A 15,856-nucleotide genomic window follows, 5' to 3' on the forward strand; every position below is an offset into this window, starting at 1 on the left:
TTTAGATTTACTTATGGTCAGAATCCAGTGTGACAAATCCGGGTCTTCCTTAGTATAGAAGCCAGCTATCACTTAAGTGTGTGACATATTAACAAACATGTTCGAGGAAAATCGATATTTGGAGTTCGATGTAATCGCAGAACATGACAAGGACGAAAGAATGATACACCGCATTACAACCAGGACAGGAACCCGAGGGCCTGCCTAAAACAGAAGACGTTATCTGGTATTTCTTCTCCTACATTTTAACCTTTCTCTCGCCAGACTCATCTCGAATATCAGAGGAGTCGCGATCTTCCACGACGACTCTTCGCGTGCTATTGAGAGTCAAACGACCCATCACAAATGTTGACTCTTGTTTTGTGACTCTACCCGCGCGAAAGTGGGTCTTCGTAAGAAAAACGAGAGTCAAGTTGCCGTGACTCACTTTTTACTCTCTTTTTTCTTAGAGTGTGGGTGTCAGCTTATACTCCTTAAACTTGGTACTAGTGCCATCCGGCTCTTTGATGGTATAGTTAATGACTCCGCTCCGCTCTACATATGGCTTCATCAAATTGCAGTGATATATCCTCACTTCCTTTCTGCGACCGAGCGTTTTCAGAGCATAGTTAGTATCTGAAAGCTTGTGCAACACTAATGGGCCCGTCCCAGTGAACTTCAAACTTGTTCTTTCTTGAAGGTTTGAGGATCATTACCTGGTCTCCGGCGTTATGCTTACGAAGCCTCGCATTCTTGTCGTAATAGAACTTGGCGTTCTTTTGAGCTACTCCCATGTTCTTTTCGACTAGTTCTTGGATTGCGCTTAGCCGTTCCTGCAGATTTAGCACGTATTCAACCACTGTAGGACTCTCTACTCTTTCCTCCCACATCTCTCTTAACATTCTGAGTGGAGAACGGAGTGTCCTCCCATACACTAGTTCTGCTGGCGAGAACCCTGTCGCTTCATGTGGAACCGTTCGCAAAGCAAACAAAGTTGCCGGCAGACAGTTCTCCCAGTCCTCCTTGTGCTCGTAACAGATCGAACGCAAAACTCGCTTAAAGGGACACTAAAGTGAAAAATGATTTCTTCTGCATCAGTAAATTACCGTTCTACAACAGCAAAAACACGACTCTTACAACGATAAGACGTTTCGTAAGCCAGAAAAAGCGCAAGAACGAAATACGGGTGGCGACGCCTGCTTAAGTTTCCGCACCTGGGGGCTGTGACGTCTTGGATTTTTATGGCATCTTCTAGGGCCTACTGATTATATATAGCGTTAAAGATTGGCTACATCGTGTTCTAAAGGAACCAAATATTAAACATCGCAAGTTCAGGAACCTTTATTCAGCCAACGCGGCCCAAATGCGAAAACATACTTTGGAATCCCTGACGTCACGCTGACGTACCGGCTCTGGGGTTTTGGCGCGAAATTCAAATACTGATACTTGGACCTTCATTTTCTCATCTAATAACCAAACTATTTTTTTGAAATGACTGCCTGCAGGGTTCTCAAGCAATGCGTCAATAGTTTAAACTGATTTATTGTTTCGCTTTAGTGTCCCTTTAAGCACTGAATTCCACCTCTCTACACTGTTTGACTGAGGGTGATAGACAGAACTGTGTATTAACTTTACCCCACTTTTTCAAGAATGTGGAAGCCACTGCGCTGGTGAATACTGACCCTTGATCCGCCTGAATTTCGGCTGGAAACCCAACTCGTGCAAACACTGTCAAAAGCGCGTCTACTACTTCGGTGGAGCTGAACTCTTTGAAAGGGATTGCTTCTGGAAACACTGTAGCCGGACACAGCATGGTAAACAAGTACCTGTAACCTGAGTTTGTTTTTGGTAGAGGCCCTACTGTGTCTATTACAAGTCATCTGAAAGGCTCTGTTATTAGGGGCAATACCTTTAGTGGAGCTTTCCACGTCTCTTCTGGTTTACCCGAGCGCTGGCAGGCGTCGCATGATCTTACAAAATTTTCTACGTCTTTGAAACAGGCAGGCCAGTAGTATTTCATAAGCAATCTTTCCTTTGATTTGTTTATGCCTAGGTGGCCGGACCACCCATTTCCATGACAGAGAATCAACAGGTCCTCCCTGTACCTAGTAGGTACGACTAACTGATCTAAAATCCCACCCTTTCGATCTCTGTAGTGCCGATACAACAATCCTGCTCTCTCATGTATCGTCACGTTACGCCTAGCAATGCCTTCTTTAGCTGTGTGGTGTAATTTAGCTAAGCTGTCATCATTCTTTTGCTCCGCAGCCAGTGACTCTCTGCCCACACGTAAGAGCTGATCATAGTTCTTTGACGCCGGTGATAATAACGACCTTGTCTCGCCTGCGAGTGCATCAGCGGGCTCTTCCTGCAGGGGTCAACTATGACACCCTAGCGATACGCTCTCAGTGAGCTCGTCAGCTGGCAGGCTTTCCTCAACTGTTTTTTCATCACTCCAGCCTAGCTCGGATTCGGTTATTGCAGTTATCTCCTTTGCTACTTCCGCTGGAGCAGCTAGAGCATTTTCAGCCGAAAGCGACGCAATTTTACGAGCTTGGCCTCGGGTCCATGCCTGTACTATGCCCTCTCCCAGTGCCCTTTGTCACGCAGTAACTGATTCGAACCCTTCGAAAAGACGTAAGGGTACTGCAGTGACAAACATTTGGAAACTGCAGCCTCAATCTTTAGCTCCCCGAATGGTCCACTGATTTTGACTTTGGCCATGGGCAGACACACGCTGTGTTCTACAACCTGTTTGATCCATGCTACGTCTCCGGTGAAGTCATCTACCGTCACGTAAGACGGATGGACAATGTCCATCGTGGCGGCACTGTCTCTTAGCACTCGGCATGGTTTGCCATTAACTTGCAGGTCGTGAAGATAGGGGCTTAAAAGCTCCATATTCTCGTCTTTTTCCTCTACGTAGGAAAAAACTACACTGGGCTTCCCAGAGTTTACAGCTATACGTCTCAGTTTGTGGCATTTATAACAGCGGGTTGGTCTAAAAGATTCGCATTTTCTTTTCTGCTCATTTTGTACAGTTTCTCCGTTAGTTTTCTTCTCGCTCTTTTCTGCGGGCTTTTCCCCCACGTCTACAGGCTGCGATCGTCTAGTCTGCGAACCCTTTTTGAACGGAAATTGTTTCCGTGGTCCATTGCGACCATCCCAGTTTCCGTCCTCGGCGTTCAACTTTCTACGCGTTGCGTACTCTTCGGCTAATTCAGCCGCCCTTACCGTCGTGTTTACATTCCCTCTGTCTTGGTCTTGCACCCACAGTTTCACAGCTTGGGGAATGCTTTAGAACTGCTCTAGACACATGCATTCAATGATCGTGTCTCTGCTGTCGTACGCTTCCGCGCTTTTCAGCCACTCGACTAGGTTGGCCTTTAAGCCGTATGCAAACTGCGGATACCCCTCGCTATCTTTCTTGCCTGTACTCCTAAATCTTTCCGAAAAGCTTCGGCTTAAAGGTGGTATTTCTTCGGGAGACTAGCCTTAACTTTTGCATAATCATATGCATCCTGTGCACTGAGTTTGGCGATTACTTCTGCCGCCTCACACGGCAACATTGACAGCAACCGCTGTGGCCATGTACTCGGACCGAAGTTCATCTTCTCGCAAGTCCTTTCAAGATTACTTAGTAATAAGCCTATGTCAGTCCCGACCTCAAATGGCTTTAACAGCCTGTCCATGCGGTATGATTCTGCTTCACTTGATCGTCCCAGAGCCCCTTCACTTCCTTGAGACAACTCCAAACGTTTGCTTTCAAGTTCCAGTTGCATTTTTTCTTTACTGGCGTTCATTATCGCGTTCCTGTCTCTCTCTTTCCCCCTTCTTCTCTGTCACGTTCTTCGTTCTCTGTCCCGTTTCTCTTTCTTTTTTCAGAATTTCAAACCCCATTTCAATTTCTTCCTCACTGGCCTGTTCGGTAATTAGCTCCAATAATTCCGATTTTAGCATTTCCTTGCGCACATCTAGCCCCAGTTCCTCACCAACAATCAACAGCTCGTCTCTCAGCAGTGTCCTTAACTCCATGATTGCTGCTTTACTGCCTAGGTCCTGCTCGCTAAATCTAGCTGGGAAAACACAACCTAGCTAACAATCAACAATCTAACTTCCCTACAGTTCTAAACAGAACAACCACAAAATGAAGCTTAGAGAGTCAAAGCAAGAACCAAGCACTCACCGCAGACACAGCACCACGTCGCAAAGTCCATCTCGCCGCTGTCAGCCAGTTGTTATGATTAGGGGTTCAATCCCATCGCTCGTGATCCGTTGTCAAGATTGCAGTCGGGCATGAATTAGAATGTAGCTCGCCCATGGCGTCGTCCAACATATCCACGCTCAGGACGCTGATGAAGGGAAGGACTGCTTCTCATCGAGAGCGAGGAATAATGGTTTATTTACCGTATTTACATGTAGTTCACCAGTCTAGTATGACGGCGAAAGAAAGTACGTCAGTCTAACACGACTGCTTTAGAGAGTGTCACAGTCTAACATGACTGCTTAAGAAAGTGTATCGAGCATCCGCACAACAGCCGTTTATAAACACTCGGTCTTCCCACGATTCCAAGGTGGTGGAAACGTTCGTCCACTCATCGCCTCTTCGCGGGACGGTTTACACACGCATGCACGCACGCACACGCACGCACGCACGCACGCACGCACACGCACGCACGCACACGCACGCACGCACGCACGCACGCACACGCACGCACGCACACGCACGCGCGCACGCACGCACGCACGCGCACGCACGCACGCGCACGCGCACACGCACACGCACACGCACGCGCACACGCACGCGCACACGCACGCGCACACGCACGCGCGCGCGCACACTCGCACACGCACGCGCACACGCACGCGCGCGCACACGCGCACGCGCGCGCACACGCGCACACGCACGCGCGCGCACACGCGCACACGCACGCACGCGCGCACACGCACACGCACACGCACACGCACGCACACGCACACACGCACACGCGCACACACGCACACGCACACACACGCACACGCACACACACGCGCACGTGCACGCGCACACACACGCGCATGCGCACGTGCACACGCACGCGCACGCGCACACGCACACGCACGCGCGCGCGCACACTCGCACACGCACGCGCACACGCACGCGCGCGCACACGCGCACGCGCGCGCACACGCGCACACGCACGCGCGCGCACACGCGCACACGCACGCACGCGCGCACACGCACACGCACACGCACACGCACGCACACGCACACACGCACACGCGCACACGCGCACACGCACACACACGCACACGCGCACACACGCGCACGTGCACGTGCACACGCACACACATGCGCACGTGCACGCGCACACGCACGCACACACACACACACGCGCGCGCGCACGCACACACGCGCACGCACGCACACAGGCACACACAGGTTCACGGTCCGAAACCGACATCACACGGATTTCGTAGAACTCGGAGCGGACCTTCGCAGTGCGCCCGGGTAGCCATTGTTTTGCGTGTTGGTCGGCGCGTGGGAAAGGGCCTCCGGCGACGTCCCCGCGGCAACTCCCCTACTGATAGCAGATCAGGTCTGCGTTGGTGGGTTCGGTAATAATAGTTGGCCTGCCGAACTCATTCAGTCACAATGGCGATTTAGTGACGCCGTGGCTAGAGGTTTGCGGCGGCACTCTAGGAAACGTTGACGCCCGCTGTCGCAAGTGGCTGGCAACACTTGCACTTCAGCTGGGCCGTTCTGAACAGTATGCATCGCTGATTTAGCCAGAGTTTTGTGATTTTGCTTGTAATCTTCACCTTACCGAACCATCTGTCGCACACGCGGTGACTTCGTAGTGGGACCGTCGTCCTAATACACTTTGCTTAATACGTGTTTTGTGTCTACTTGTTCACTAGTCACCCTTGTATGAGTTAATATGCAAGCTATCAGAGCGATTCGGTTCTCGAAACAATAATTTTCTCTTTTCTTTTTTTTTTCGAGCTTAGATGACACCGCACAGAAGTCCTCCGAAGGCGCAGACCCAGGTGATCCTTCAAGTCAATCTGGTAGCGGGGAGGGAGGGAACGAATCCCCTCCCCCGTCCTCGACCAAAACTCGTAAGTTCTGGGCCAGGCGACGCTGATGTGTGTACGCCCGGCTGGTGTTTCTCAAGGAACTGGCCTTCACTGTATAGTTAGAAATGTCAGGTAAAAGGAGGGACTCTAAAGCTTTACAATGCTTAGCAATAAACAGGACAGGTCGCACTTCGTTCTGATCAAGGTTGCTCCAATTTCGTTTATATGCCCATAAAACTGGTCCTTCTTGCTTGTCGGCTATATTGAGAAGCAGGAAGTGCGGCGTGCCCCGCTGTAACTAAAACTAAGCTGCTTCTACGTTGTATTAGGGAGAGATAGAACAATGTATTGCAGGAAACTTGGCCTTTAAGTAGTCCTACACACAACTGCGGAACATTGAAAATTATACTAGGAGTAATTGTTTAATAATAAAGAAATGTTGACCGTAAAAATAATAGCAATTTTCACCACAAATTCAAATAATAGAACAGGACATTTCAAGCCTAGTATAACAGCCTCGATAAACTATTAGATTTTCTTTTGCACATGACAACCCCTTTATTTGGCAATACTGAAGTGCGTATAGAATGTTTACTATGTGATTTTTTCAACAAACTGAGTGTCTTAGATTATACGAGCACCTGAGCGGAAATATGGCTTCAGTGCGGAGAAATTATGGAGTTTCTCGGACAGCTACAACAGAAAGAAAAATATATAAATGAACGCATAAACAAAAAGGAGTCTCAAAATTATTTACTTTTCAGCAGTTTATAAATCAGGGGCACCTCTCTTGTCAACATTATTTTCTTTTTCCATTTTATTGCCCAGCGACCCATGGATGACTCGTAATATGTTCATAATAAATTATGAATGAATCATATCATATTAAAGTCCTAAAAGGAAAGGAGGCGTCGCACGGTAAATAGAAAGGGCAAAAAAACATTAATACTATTACAGTCGTTTCAAAAGATTTTCAAATGAATTCGTTTCTATAGTCAGCAAGAGAAAACAAGAGATTCCAACCAGCTTGTCAAATAAACAATGGTACATGATAACAGAATACAAAGCTTGGTCAACGAGGTCACTGGCCTCAATACAGATAAGAAAATATCGGAAAAAATATGGTAAAATAATGAACGATGCATTGAATGATTATGTCCTCACGGTAGACTCAAAATTTGCCACTCAGTTCGGTGATGTGAAAGTCCCCATCTATACAGTGGTGTGAATATTAAATACATGGATTGTTTATTTAATACAGTGGTTCGAAATTTCACAGATTCCGATGTCTTCAAGCACACAAAGCAGCTGGTCCTGATGCAATCACCATTAAGCTAGTGAAGAATAAGGTGGATATTGAAGAAATACACCTCCAGGATTTGTTTATTTATCCTCTAGACACAGATATACCCTAATCTGCTTAAATCTGCTAAGGTATTGTCAATTTACAAGAATATTAATGATTATATGTCATCAAGCTAAAGACCAATATCTATTTTGAACGCAAAGAATACAATTTTAAAGAAAATGATCTGTTGATATATGAATGAATTTACAACCAAGCACAACATCAGCACTACCCAGTCGCATGGTTTCAAAAATGGTAGATTCATATCTACCGTAATTTCGGTTCTCAGTAAGAGAATAAATACAGCTCTCCACAGTAATCCAATCACAGTCGTAGTATTTCTAGACTTTAGAAAAGCGTTTGGCATGGTCTTATGTGACGTTCCTGTGCGTGAACTTCACAGGTACGGGTTTGTAGGCACATCTTTGGAAATAATTACAAGTTACCTATCTGACAGACGGTAATGTGTTGTAAGAAGAGATTTCAATTCATCAGCCCAAGCAATGCTAACAGCAGTATTACAAGGGTCAGTTTCGGGGCCTGCCATGTTCAGCTTATATGTTAATGACGTACCATATATCCTCAAGTATTTAGAAGCTCTAATGTACACTGATGATACAGTATTTATTTTTGAAGGCGGCACAGTAGCTGAACTAAACTTCTTTAAATGCGCAGTTGATTATTTTTCGAAGATGGTTTAACGGCGAACAGCTCACCATTAAAGAAAAGAACGAGTAGGCCATCTTTCATATTAAGGCTCAAATAGAAAACATATTCGAAAGTACTTTGAGTATCTAAGCGTGACTTTCGAGTCTGATAGGGATCGCGGTGCCCACAGTAGAGTATCTGGAATACAGTAGTGGAGCTTGGGTGCCATATTTTGTTAGGGGCATGTGAATTTTTCGCTACGTATATTTTGCGCTCACCCTACTACGCTTTGGTCACACTTATTTATGTCCACCGTATCAAATCCTGGGGAGCAACATCTTCTATCTACCTGAAACCGCTTAGCCAAATACGAAAACGTGCATGGACTGCTACATTGCTTTCTAAATCATCGCATGATAGTGCAACTGTGTTTACAAGGTCGCCGAAGTCATTGATCAAGTATTAGCGAAAAATGAGCCACATACATTAAGCATATTGTCACGGATGAGATGGATTTTTCACATTTTGGAGAGGGCGAAGAGACGAGATCACTAAACGTTTTGCATTTTCTGCACAGCGTAAATTTATTCGATCTCCTCTTCTTTCGTTCCGCCGTGCAGCCCAAGATCTTCCTCCCGCGCAGGTGAAGTTCGCTGAGAGATTTAGGGAACCACTTGAATGGTAGTGCTTGATTCGGGAACACTATGATGGTAGTCCTTCAGACGGGTCCCAAGAACCACTGGAGTCTTCCGCCACCAGCGATTATGGAGGCTAGACTTTCAATGACGTAGTTGACGTACTTAATTGGCTGAACATCACGAATTGAGCGCAATACGTTCAAATAATTTGCGTTACAAGCCTTTCTTCCGTAGAGGTGTCCACAGTAAAACGCGATCGCCTGAAGCGAAGGTGACATGTATATGCCGAACGTCAGAATGTCAATTGTTTGCAATTTGAGAAGAATGTGTCCTTAGGAGAGCAAGCCGACATGCTTTTTCGGCATGACATAATGTCTGTGCAGCGAAGGCGTCTTCGTTCAGTGTGAATGGCAAAAATGTATATCGAAGAATGTTCAGGAACTTCGTGCGTACAACCGGTAGGCGCATACTCGCGGTTCCTTCGTGCTTGGTTGTATTGTAATTGCACGTTACAAAGGGCAGTACGGTATTCCAATTCTTGTGATAAGCTGAGGCGTTAAGTGGCAACATGTTCGTAAGCGTACGATTCGTGCGTTCAGTGAGGCCATTTGTGTGTGGTAGGTACGGTGTTGAATGTCAATAAGTAGAACCGCAAAGCCCAGCTGCTCTTCAGCAAAGTCAGAGGTGTATTGCCTTACATGGCCACTTGTAACAACACGTCGAGCACCATGGCTGCAAGGTTACAGAATGAAGCAGAAAGAAAGACACATGGGCGGGGATAGCACAGGTAAGCGCTGCAGTCCCAGTAGAGTGCGTCAAGTGTTCGACGCAAACAATAATGCAGCGATATCCGGTAGAGCTCTTGGTAAAGGGGCTGAGAAAGTCGATAACAACTTTTTGAAATGGTAAATTAGGTGGTTTAATGATTGGAAAATGCTTGCAGGAGGCGTCGCCTACTGCTTATGAGATTAGCAACCTGGAAAACTGGCAATATGTCTTGTGCTCTTCCATAACTTGGGCCAATAAAAGCACTGGCGTAATTGATGAAGCGTGTGGGCAAAGGAGAGGTGGCCCGATGCAATGCCATCATGCATGGCACGAATAATCGCAGTACGCAAGCGTTAGGGAACGCCTAGGAGCAACCAAGCGCCGTCAAGAGAGTGATTCGTTTTGTAAAGGAGGCCGTCACACACCTTGGTCGGAGTGGTCTGACCTGACGTGGGGGCAACCTCCAATAGAGGTAGCAGTGTAGCGCCGTGAGCTGTTCAGTTGAAACTACTGGCGTCAGGAAACTCGGTAGTGCTGGCAAGATAGTCGTCGAAGTCGTCAGTAGCGCTCGAGTGTGTTGACGGGAGACAAGACAAGCAGTTGGCATCAGTATGACACCTACCGCTCTTGCATCCCACGGAAAAGGTTGTATCCTTGAAGGCGTAACGCCCAACGTATCAGCCGTGCAGAAGGTTTGCACAGTCCAACAAGCCACCAAAGGGAATGATGATCCGTCACTTTCTTGAAATGGCGACCACGCGTACATGGCCGGAAATTCGCAGTCGTGAAGTATGCTGCCAGGTATTACAATTCAGTAACAGGAGAAGCCAACAAACACTGACACCAAGGACAACATAGGGGAAATTACTTGTGCTTAATAAATGAAGTAAAGAAACAATAAATTAATGGAAAATAAAGTGGCTGTAAAAACAACTTGCCGTAGGTGGGAACCGAACCCACAACCTTCGCATTTCGGGTGCGATGCTCTACCAATTGAGCTACCGCGGCGCCGTTTTCCCATCCCATTTCTTGGGTATGTGTCTCTCCTTGTAGAACCCTGGGAGTGTTAGCCAGTGCCACCACTTACAGACCTTGGCGGCGGACGTGGAACGTCCTTTTTGCCGCGGGCGTCACGGGAACGTGATCTTTTAGGGTGAAGGCAACTGGTCAATAAACCCACACATGCTACCTGAAGGCATCAGAATCCGGCTACATTGCTGACAACATTGAAGAGTAGCCTGCCTGCGCCACAGCACCATCGCTACCGGCATGAGCTCGTGGTTGCTGTCTTTCCCCGAACGCTTCTGACGGCTACCCGTTCGCGCCCGTTGCCAGTAACTCTCTTAGCATTTCATCCACTTCAATTTCCATTAGTTTATCGTTTCTTTACTTCATTTATTAAGCACAAATAATTTTCCCTATGTTGTCCTTGGTGTCAGTGTTTGTTGGCTTCTTTTGATATGACTAATAAAAATCGGGCCCCTCGGTTAAACACCTTTCGTCTCGTTAATTCAGTAACAGGGTGTTTTTGCTGTGCTCTCGTCCGTTTCCTACTTGCGTATGCAATCACGTGGTTGCCCCAACGATGAAGTCGAACGAGGATGGCTCGAACCCCCACACCTTTAGCATTGCTGTGTAGCTTAGTAATGATCTCTGGATCGAAATGGCGCAAGACTGACGCAGAGGTGAGTAAATACTTCAGCTGCCGGAACGTGTCCTCGCATCCTGTAGTCCATACGCACGGACTGTCTTTATAGAAGACGCACGTGAGAGGGTGGGCAAGTTGGGAGAAGTTCGTAACAATCAGGCCCAAACACGAACACAAGCCAAGAAACCACGGGAGGTCTTTGGCTGTCTCCGGTTAGCTAAAATCGCGCGTTGAGGCAATCTTTTCAGGGCCAGGTCGTATACCATATTTTTCGACGAAAAAACCGTTCGACAGTTTTTTAGTCCATTGGACGGCTTCTGTTGGACTGTTTGGAGAGTGCCAGAGTCTGGCTCTCACCCAAGTGACACTTTCTTGAATGTAAAATCAATTCAGCCTTTGTGCGCAGTCTATTAATATGCCAAGTAGCTGATTGTGCTTCACAAATATTTTGCGAAAAATGATTACATCATCGAGATAGCACATGCAGATCACCCGTTTCAATTGCCGCGTAGCACTGTGTCCATAAACCTTTCAAATGGTCGTGCACTGCATAAACCTAACGGCATGACATTAAACTCGAAGACTCCCTGTAGGGTAACAAAGGCAATTTTGTCTTTATCTGACAGGTTCATCGGTATTTGCCAGTATCCCGATCGTAAGTCAGCAGAGAAGTAGCAGGCTGCATGAGGGCAATCGATAGCATCGTTGATGCGTTGCAGAGGGTATACGTGCTCATTTGTGGCTGCGATAAGTCTTCGATCATCAACGCAGAATCCCCAAGGATTGTCCTTTTTCTTAACTAGTATCACTGGAGCTGCCCAGGGACTGCATGGCTCCTGGGCAACGACTTTCCGCAGCATTTCTCGGACTTGCTCAGCGGTTACTTTTCGTTCTGCGAGAGAGACGCGGTACGCCATCTGACGAATAGGCGTCGCTTGGTCCGTGCTTATGCGGTGTTGCGTTCGTTAGCCAGGAAGCAAAATTAGACACTGGTGTTGCGCGAAATAGAATACTGGAGCATAGCGGGCGAGCACCTTTTGCAATTCTGTCCGCTCTGAACAGAAAAGCGACTTTTCGTCATGCGGTTGATTTCCACAGAATTTCCGAAATTTGCTGCCGTCGTGTCGGAAGAAGCGCCAACGGCAGCAATACTCACAGTCACTTCTGGGTCAAAGGTTGCCAGATTCAGTCCTGTATGCAATAAACGTTTCTCCAAAGAAGTGTTCACCGGCCATGCGTGAGCACGACAACCTGCGCATTCTATAATGAATCGAGGAATCAGTATATGTTTCTTCACCATGCCAGAGAAGGAAGGCTCAATTAGGGCATGACAGCGATGCAGGAGGGCGATGCGTGAAAGTCACCGAAACAAATGCCGAAATCTGAGCCGGTAAATGGACATCAGGGGACACACAAAATATTGCCTTCTTTTCCTGACAGACACTGCTAGTATGGGTGTCATCACGTGACATCGAAGCGAAATTTCACCAGCCCCACAACCCAGCTTTGCATCACACTCACCAATGAAATCATTCCGAAGGTTGATGTTGTGCATGGTGTGCGCCAAAACAACAAGTACAGTTTGAAATTCTTCTCCACCGACACTCACTATAGCGAGCAAGCGCCAACGGGCCGCAGAGGTTCACCTCGAACTCCACGAAATGTCGCCTTCTGATTCCACGCAAACGTCATTTACTGTGCAAGACCATTTTAAGCAACACTCATTCCTGCAACTGTAGCACCGGTGTCCACTAAGGAATCAGTGTTGAAACTATCAACACAAGCCTACACTTTGTTTTTGAGCATGGCCACAAGTGGAGGACTACGTGACGGTCCCACGAACTCACCTCCATCGGTCACACCGGCTGGTCTGGTGGCGAAAGTGAACGACAGCCAGTCCATGGTGAGTGGCGACAGCCGGTCGGAGCTGGAGTAAGACTGCGGTCGGAAGCTCGAGACTCACGCCGGGCATACACGTTCATGTGGATGTTGTCGAAGAAGCAAACTGGTCTGCCACGGCTTACTGTCTTGGCCTCCAGATTGATAATCGTGGATGGCCGAAACTTGCTGCTGCCGTCGACGACAATACCTGGTGGTCCACGGATTCCGCAGCTAAAGCAAAGAGGTGGCTCGCGGTACACAGGGCAGTCATAAAACGGGGTGTGAGGCAGCTTTATCGGCGACGAAGGCGTTCGGGTGGTTTGGCTTGACGGCGTTCGAAGCCACTCGAAGGATTCCGGAACTCCGCCTTGTCGATGCGGACGCGTTCATGATGCAAGCGCCGATTTTTATTGTTTGCAATTGGCAAAGTACCGGGTGTTGAGGACAGCGTACGTCAAGTGTGCATTGGTTGTACTCCCGTCTTGCGTCTCTTGCTACCACTTGAGCTTGAAAGTGCGCAAAATCCTCTTTAAAGAGTTGACGTACTAATAAGGCGATGACGTTGCAGGTGGAGATGTCCAAGCTTGCGACCGTGGTCCCTTGTGGAGTCGACAAAACTTTGGCTATACTCGTCGCGCCTACAGCGCCTCAAAAGCACAACAGTGACGTTTGAGATGAGACAGCGTACGCAGGTCTTCCAGTGATATAAGTAAATTGTACACATATTCACTGATGCCCTTCAGGAGATGTAGAACCTTATCTTTAGCTGAAATGCTCGCGTTAACAATTCTGCACGTTTGAATACTTCTTCAATGTAAGTTGTGCATGTTTCGCTGGACCACGATGCTCTTGATGAAAGCGTTTGCTCAGCCTTCTTCCTTTTTGATTTCCTCAACGAACCTTTCCCAGGTTGTCATTGTGCTCTGCTTATTAACGAAAGATGAGTGCGATTCCAGTGAGGAAGAAAACGACGTTAGAAAATTGGGCTGTTAATCACCACCCATTGTTACCGCTTACCCTTTGAAAACAATTGAGCCAGTCGTCGACATCCTTATTAGCTTTGCCAGAAAAGGGGCGTGGTTCTCTCTGAGGTATCCAGCAGATGGCTTAACTCGGACACTTACTGTAACCTTGAATGCTTGTGCCATGGTTGCCCCCAACTGCATGCGGTTCGTTCATTGCTGTAGGTGTCTTCAGGCAGTAGTCACACCAAGCACCGGATTGGTCGCAGGGTGCGTAGAATGGTGTCTAGATTACCCAGCATTGTGCACCAAAATTGTTACGGATGAGATGCATTTATTTGCAAAATGATTGGGGGGAAGGCGGGTAGAGATGAGCTCGCAGGCAGTTAGGAATTTTCTCCGCCGTGTGCAGTTCTTCAATCGCCTCGTCTTCGGCTCCGCCGTGCAGCGTTTCAATATCTACATTAAGTACACGGAATACGATAGCATACACTGACAGTGACTTTATCCTGTCCGCTTGTAAAAATATTTTGGAAAGAGGTTACTCAAATTTACTGGGACGCTAATTTGGAATTCTATGTCGAATAATCACTTATCACTAATCACTAATCACTAATCACATTTAACTTATCACATTTTAGCAGCACTAAAACAGTCTTATAAAATATGTAAATAACCATATTTGTAAGGTATGAGCTTCTTCTGTACTTTTGTTTCTTGCTTTTCTTCATGAAATATGTGTGCGCCTTTTGTAATCTTGCTGCAAATGAAAAATATATATTTCGTTAAATGGACCCGTCACTAGCAGCCAATGCTATAGGGTCCAACAATATCTTGTGTTCAGGAATTTTCTTCCGGAAGTAAAGAAATAGAAACAGAAAATAAAAACACGGGAGAAAAGTGAATGGCCGTGCCTCAAAAAAAAAAAAATGCCCAGGAACTCCTTTAGCATTTAAGTATGATAGGTGTTGTGCCACTTGCTCATCTCCACGCAACCCGGCGTCATTATCAATGTAATGAAACTTGGTCCGACCATTATAAATCTTATCAAACCTTATCGCTCGTTAGCAAATTTACCTGATTAGATCTGGCACTTATCAACCCCTATCGGTTATAATCAACCTTATCGTACTTGATCCGAGCATTATCAACCGTTATCGGTAGTTATCAACCTTATTGCAATCGATTTGTTCCTTAGCAACCATTATCTGTCCTCATCAAGCTTATCGTACATGATCCAAGTCTTGTTAATTGTTATCATTCTTTATCAACATTACCGGGCTTATTCCGACCCTTATCAACCATAATCGGTGCTTCTAACCTTGTGAGAATGGCTCCTACCATTACAAGCACTTATCGCTATTTAGCACCTCCTCCAACCGCGTCAAACCATTGTAAACCATGATAAAACCCATATACCGTCATTCGTTATGTGGCTTCACCAGCTTAACTTCATGTAATGTTGTTTGCCTAACAGAAACATGGCTTAACTCGTCTGCTCTAGATTCTGAGATGCTGCCCCTTCTTTCCGACTTCCACATATTTCGCAGAGAACGAGCCGATCACACTCGTGGGGGTGGCGTCTGTATTGCCACGAGTCGTAATCTACGTTGTATACCGGTTACCATATATCCTCACTTCTTCAGCAACTTTAATTACACTGTACGCATCCTTCCCACGAATCATTCTTGGCATTTGTTAACGCCTTCCTTCTGCTGACCCTTCAATCCTGCTGCCTTTCCTCGATGCAGTTTGCAAGATCTTCGTATCCTAAGAAGCCTATACTACTTTTTGGCGATTTTAACGTCTTATCAATCGATCGGTCTGATCTAGATTCCTCGGTATCAAAAAACAACATGGTTAGTGAGTTCGCCAGCACGTGCCTCAGATTTGGATTAACCCGATTTGTCAGTCATCCCACTCG

At 46.9% G+C, this 15,856-nt stretch overlaps 1 protein-coding gene across 1 annotated transcript in view; it reads left to right on the forward strand.

Annotated features, from left to right (window-relative positions):
* The window catches only part of LOC129382702 (uncharacterized), a 674,466-nt gene that overhangs the window by 53,807 nt on the left and 604,803 nt on the right, over nucleotides 1-15,856 (forward strand). Inside the window, exon 2 of the mRNA XM_055066819.2 lies at nucleotides 5,971-6,081. The gene's annotated coding sequence lies outside the window, so the exon portion shown is untranslated. The remainder of the gene's footprint in view (nucleotides 1-5,970; nucleotides 6,082-15,856) is intronic.

Source organism: Dermacentor andersoni, chromosome 6 (genome assembly GCF_023375885.2).
Source record: "Dermacentor andersoni chromosome 6, qqDerAnde1_hic_scaffold, whole genome shotgun sequence".
Classification (NCBI taxonomy): domain Eukaryota; kingdom Metazoa; phylum Arthropoda; class Arachnida; order Ixodida; family Ixodidae; genus Dermacentor; species Dermacentor andersoni.